The following is a 6777-nucleotide window of genomic DNA, read 5'->3' as shown; positions in this document are numbered from 1 at the left end:
GATTCTAAGGTATCCAGGGTGCTGACCTGGTCATCACACCTGGACACTAGCCAGATGTTTTGTTTGCTCATGTCCTTTAGCTTTAGGCAAGCGTGTAGTGACTAGAGTGTAAGACCATTCCCAAACAAAATCCAGGAGATAGTTCCAGGCCAACAGATCAAGATGTTGCCTCAATTATCACCATTACAAATAAAAAGTTAAAGTTTACATCTTATCTTACAGTGTCAAGTTTACCTCATCCTTATTTTGTATACTTGTTTTTAAGTATCTGAGTTTAAAGGTTTTTCTGCTGATTTTTTTTCTTAGAATTTCTTAAAATGCATAGAGGGTGGAGAAAGGGGGGCTTTACTGAGCATTTCTATTGCTATTCTTGTCCCAACATGATAACTCTTCTTCAATAATTAAAGATGCATAAAGATAGCTATATCTTTATAGCAGATAGCTTGGTAAAGCATCTATAAGTAATTTTCTCCCTTTTCCTTTTAAATTTAAGCCCTTTGGATTAGAATTACAGGATTCTAGATAAATAGATTTAAACCAGCATTTGTTATGTTTACTGTATCTCTGATTAAGAGTCCATCATATTTTAAATTTTAACTTATGATCTAGATAGCCAGATCTGTTCCTCAGACAACATTTTCTTAATCAGAAGTCTTTTTTTCTAGTTTTCCCGTTTCTTTACAAACTTCTTTCTTAAATGGGCAACAATGAATAATAAATATAACATATACTTTTGGTCTATCATTTAGAATTACCTGCCCTATTCTAGTTATATCCAGTATTCTAATAATTGCTCCTATGAGCCTATTTCAAACATGGGCTATATTTTCCAAGTCCACATCTCCAGTTTTCATGAAAGTGCAGGAGGAAGCACTTCTGGATTTAGCAGGTGATTATAACATCCCCAGTAATATTTTGAGTGAAATAGCCATTGGCAAAGATAAAGAGTATATTCAGGCCAAGGGAACAATGTAAACAAATGAATGGAGAACATAGAATACTAAGTTTGGGGAATAGATAATTGTTCAATCAATTAGACTGTAGAGTTCATTAAATGGATTAATATGAATTAAAGCAGGAAATGTAGGTAGAAGACAGATATTGAAGGTTTTAAATGCCAAATTTATAGGTTACTATTTATTCTAGAAACAAAAGAGAATCACTAAAGCTTTTTGAATAGGTGAATTACATGGCAAAACCTGTAATTTAAGATTATTAAAGTGGAAGATTGATTGGAAGGTGTGATATGAGAAGTCCAGAATTGTGATATGAGAAGTCCAGAATCAAGGAAAACATTTAGTAACCTATTATATTCAGGCAAGAGGTAATAAGGATAAAAACACTGGGTTGATAGTTATGGGAGGAAGAGAAAGGTAATGAGAGATGATGTAGAAATAATAACCTACAAGATTTGATAACTGAATATAAGAATAGAGACAAGAATGAAAGATGTTTCCAAAATTACAACATAGATAACTAGGAAAATGATGCTGCTGTCTTCAATAGAAGTAAAGAGGTTTAGAAGACAGGAAAGATTAGAAGGGAGAAAATCATGATTTTCATTTAAGACAAAATGAATTAGGGATGCCAAAAGGATATCCAAGATGTTCATCACTTAGCAATGTTCTCTCACTCCTTGATATTTCTTGTGTCATACTTAATTTGTACAGTGTTGCATTCCCCTCAGAATGTTTCCTGAAGGCAAGTATTATTTCATTTTTCTCATTGTGTCTCCAATGTCTAGAACAAAGCTTTGCTCATAGTATATAATTAATAAATGTTCATTGAATTGAATTTAATTGAAATATATCACTAAAGTTCAGGAGAGTCATTAGGCTTAGATTCCAGAGTTCAGCTGCATCTGGCTCTTCATGATCCCATTTGGGGTACTGTTGGTAAAAATAATAGAGTTATTTGCCATTTCTTTCTCTGGCTCATTTTACAGATGAGGCAAACAAAGCAAATAAGGTTAAATGATTTGTCCAAAGTCACACAGCTTGCTAAGTGTCTAAAGCCAGACTTGAACTCAGGGAGAGTTCTGAACTTGACAGGAAGACCTGAATTCAAATCTAGCCTCAGATACCTAATAAAGTGTTTAATCCAGGAAAAGTCACTTAGCCTCTATCAGAATCATTTTTTCTCATTTGTAAAATGGAGATAATAATATCATTTACATTAAAGCGTTATATAAATATTATGATGATGATGATGATGATGATGGTTTCAGTGTCCCTAACATGTTTATTAGAGTGTAATTAAAATGTTCAGGTTGTAGGTTTATTTAAGGATAGTAAAGTTTCATTTTAGACTTAATAGCAGCTAAAGATAACATTTTTTTTTGATCAGCATATTTCCAAAGTCCATATGAACCCTCTTAGGAAGTTCATACACTAAGAAATATTTTTTCCAAAGTACTTTAACAGCTTTGGAAGTTTTCTATTTTCTGGTTGGCTATACTTATGCATATCTAATAAAGTAGTCAGTCATCATCAATATATGACTTATGTTCTTGCTATCTTTTCCCAAAGATAATCAAAATAGGGAAGTTCCAAAGGTTTACTAATATACTACAAATATACAGCATGAATAAGCTGTTTTTCTTTGAATACAAGTCTCACACTTCCTGGGAATATTTGAAGTCATATGTAGGTAAGTAAAATCTGTTTACTAGCATTCAAGTGTTTTCTTAATCTATATGTCCAAATCATCATTGTTAAGCTTTTATGCTATAGAGATATGAACTGGGTATCATCAACTACTTCCTGGTATTCTATGTGTAAACACTGACTATTCAGTCCAGTATTATATTGTATACTTCTGTCATTACAACAATAATATGATGTCTACAATTGACTGGTTCTGACTTCATAGACTGCTTTTAGGTTTATATAATTTTATACAATCATTTATCAATCATTTGCTCTTTATGCCAGCCATTCAATCTATTCAACAAAGACAACTGAGGCAAAGAAGGGTGCTTAAATGAAGTGAAATTCATGTATGTTGCTGGTATGCAGTCTGGAGGAAGTCTCAAATATTTGTCTCTACTTCCAAATGCTTGTATATAATTCACTTCTTTAGTTTCACATATAGCTTTTATTACTTCAGTTAGTTTCACCATAGTTTTGGTGTTATGTGGCTTACTGGATAGGAGATCTATATACACATTGATCTTTCCTGGTTGGTAGAGAACACTCAAGTCATAGTTGAATCCACCTCTGGAAAACAGGATCCAATTTGGCACTGGCCAACATATATCAGTAGAATTCTATCAGTCCACATCTGAAACTTTGTTTCATATGTAATGTCCTTGAATTTCCCAGTAAGAGACGAAACCCAAGCATAGGTAAAGATCTGAATAATACGGGTGTAAAGCTCTAGGGGAAAAATTCTATCTGTGGACAGAATGGGGAAAAGAAAGTTTGAGAGATGTCTCAGCATCTTGCTTATGCAGGCAAAGGTGAAAAGCCCTTAATTATGTTTCCCACCAGTTATTACCCTTTCTGATAGTTTTGAAGCTTGTGTCCAAGTATCATCTCATTTCTCCATTCTGACCAAATCCCATGTCAAACAGATCTCATCCTTCTCATCCCATCTTACCTACTGCAGCCATGATACAGTTATCTCTCCCTGAAGAAGCTATCTTATCTTGTCTTGGAAAATTTTAGGAAAAGCCACATCATGAATCTAGAAAGAATTCATGAGGACAGGGATTATCTAGAAAAGGAAAAATCACAAAGAAAGCATGTCTTCTTTAGAAACAAGTTGTCAATTCTAAGTCTATGATCTTGTATTATGTCACACCAATCTTATTTTCTTTTTAGGGGCATTAATCTGATAGACCAGCAAAATATTGTAAAGTTTATCTAGAATTTAGCAAAACATTTAATGACCTACTTTATGTTTTACCCTGGAAAATATGGAAAGATGTTAGCTACACAATGGTTTATAACCCATTGAATGTCTGGGTTCCACAAGTCATCACTAATCATTTGATGTCATCTCAGAAGATTTCCATTTAAGGAGCCCAGGGAATTGTTCTTGGATCTTTTTTTTAAAATTTAAGATTATTATCAATAACTTGCATAAAGACATAAATAGCATTCTTTTGATCTGAAGATGACCTAGGTTGGAAAGGATACCTAGCACACCAAATATTATAGTCAGAATTGAAAGGCTAAAATATTGGGTTGAATCTGATAGAATGAAATTTAATAGCAACAAATGTAAAGTTATGTATATTTGGGTTCTTGACTTTACAAATAAAAGAAAGGGATAGCCAGACAGCAGTTAATTTGAAAAAGAAGTGGATTACAAACTCAATGTGAATAAAAAGAAACTAATGCGATCTTAAACTAAGCTACATTAAGAAAGTAGCACTTCAATTATAATCTAACTATGAAAGAGTATAGCAGAAGTTCTTTGCTTCTATTAATTGGCCTAAAGCTACATTAGTCTTTTGAGTTATCATGTCACCTTGTCAGCTCATATTGAATTTACAGAAACTAAAATTCCTGTGTCTTCTCCTTATGCTTCCCCCATCTTCAACTTGTATAGTAGAGTAGACTCAGATAGTGATTAGAGCAATAATAGGTAAATATGCTGAGCTTCATATGTTGGTAGAATCAGGCTTAACAATTTTAGGAAAATATACTTAATATGATTCCAGGCCCTTAGATTCTTTAAGATAGAAGCTACTAGGTCCTGGGTAATCCTGATTGTGCCTCCTTGGTATTTGAATTGTTTCTTTCTGGCTGCTTGCAATATTTTTTCATTGGTCCAATAGTTCTGAAATAAAACTACAATATTCCTTGGAGTTTTCATTTTGGGGTCTCTTTCAGGAGATGATCAGTGAATTCTTTCAATAATTATTTTATCTTCTGATTCTAAAATATCAGGGCAGTTTTCCTTGATGATTTCCTGAAAGATAATGTCTAGGCTTTTTTTTTTTTTTTTTTTTTTTTTCATCATGGTTTTCAGGAAGTCCAATAATCCTTAGATTGTCTCTCCTAGATCTATTTTTTAGGTCACTTGTTTTTCCAATGAGGTATTTTACATCTTCTTCTATTTGGGGGGGGGAGAGTTGTTTGAATGATTCTTGAAGTCTCATCGATTCATTCACTTCCATTTGTTCAATTCTAATTTTTAATGAGTTATTTGTTATCTCCTTTTGCATTTGGCCAATTGAAATCTGATATGTGGGGTTTTTCCATTTCACAAATTCTGTTTTTTAAGGAGGTGTTTTCTCTTTCCATTTTGTCAAATCTATATTACTAGAAACTCTAGCCTTGGCAATAAGAGCCGAGAAAGAGATCCAAGGAATTAGAGTAGGAAATGAAGAAATCAAATTGTCACTTTTCGCAGATGACATGATGGTATACTTAGAGAACCCCAAAGACTCTGCTAAAAAGCTATTAGAAATAATTCAGAATTTTAGCAAAGTCGCAGGATACAAAATAAATCCACATAAATCCTCAGGATTTTTATACATTACCAACACAATCCAACAGCAAGAGATACAAAGAGAAATTCCATTCAAAATAACAGTCGATAGTATCAAATATTTGGGAACATTTTGTCAAATCTATTTTGTAAGGAGTTATATGCTTTTTCCATTTCACTAAATCTATTTTGTAATGCATTTTCTTCAAATAATTTCTGCATTTCTTTTTACATACCCTCTTGCAAAGTTCTCGTTTTCTTTTCCCATTTTTCTTTTAATTCTCTTTTAAGAGCCTTTTTGAATTCTTTCAAGAGAGCCTTATAAGAGTGGGACCAATTCATATCCCCATTTTGGGGCTTAATCTGGAGACAATTTGCTTTTAGTGTCTTCAGAGTTGAAATCTGTTTTTCTCTTTTTCCTTAAAAACTATCTATGGTTAGAATTATTTTTTGCTTTTTTTTGCTCATTAAAAAAAAAAAAAAAAAGGTTGAGGTCTGCTTTTATGGCAAAGCGGATGTTATCCAAGTTTTCTCTACAGGTAACAGTGTCTGAGATGGGCTAGTGCTGACTAGCTTCAGGTGCTGGGTAGGAATAGCCTGTTCCTGTGATATTCTAGGGTATAAGAGCTCACTATTTGACTTTTGTATTTTCATTAGATGTCTTACAGCTAATCTGCTGATCTACTGGCTTGCAATCAGGACAGAGTAGCCAATACTGCTGTAGATTCCTTCTGGTAGATTCTCTGGTGCATGGAGCTCACACCACTATGGGTCTATGCACTATTTGCACTCAGCGGCTTGTGCTCTGCCTGCCTTCCTCTATGCTAGATTGAAACAGACTTTTTCTGTAAATCTTCCAAATTATCTTCTGCTGAAAATTTGTTACACTCCAAATATTTGTGGGTTCTTTCACTACAAAACCAGTTCAGAGGCTGAATTTGTTGTTAATTTGAGAGACATGGAGAGAGCTCAGAAAAGACATGTCTTCTCTACACCATCTTGGCAACAAACTCTTTTTAGATTGAGAAATTTTTATATGACTCTGAATATAAAAATATATAAAATAAGTATACAAATTACACATTTACTGGTAAAAAATTGTAATTTCACAATTTCTACATTCAGTTATGAGACCACAAACTATAGCTTAAGAAATTGACACAGTTCAAAACTTATCCTTCCTATAAGTTTACTCTTGGAATAAGGTAAATTTATTTATTTATTATTATTATTATTGTAATTATTATTATTTTATTTTATTTTATTTTTACTGAGGCAATTGGGGTTAAGTGCCCAGGGTTGTAAGGATTCAGTTCCTACAAAACAAGAGAAGGG

The sequence above is a fragment of the Sminthopsis crassicaudata genome, chromosome 1 (genome assembly GCF_048593235.1).
Source record: "Sminthopsis crassicaudata isolate SCR6 chromosome 1, ASM4859323v1, whole genome shotgun sequence".
NCBI lineage: Eukaryota > Metazoa > Chordata > Mammalia > Dasyuromorphia > Dasyuridae > Sminthopsis > Sminthopsis crassicaudata.
This window is presented reverse-complemented; position numbering follows the sequence as displayed.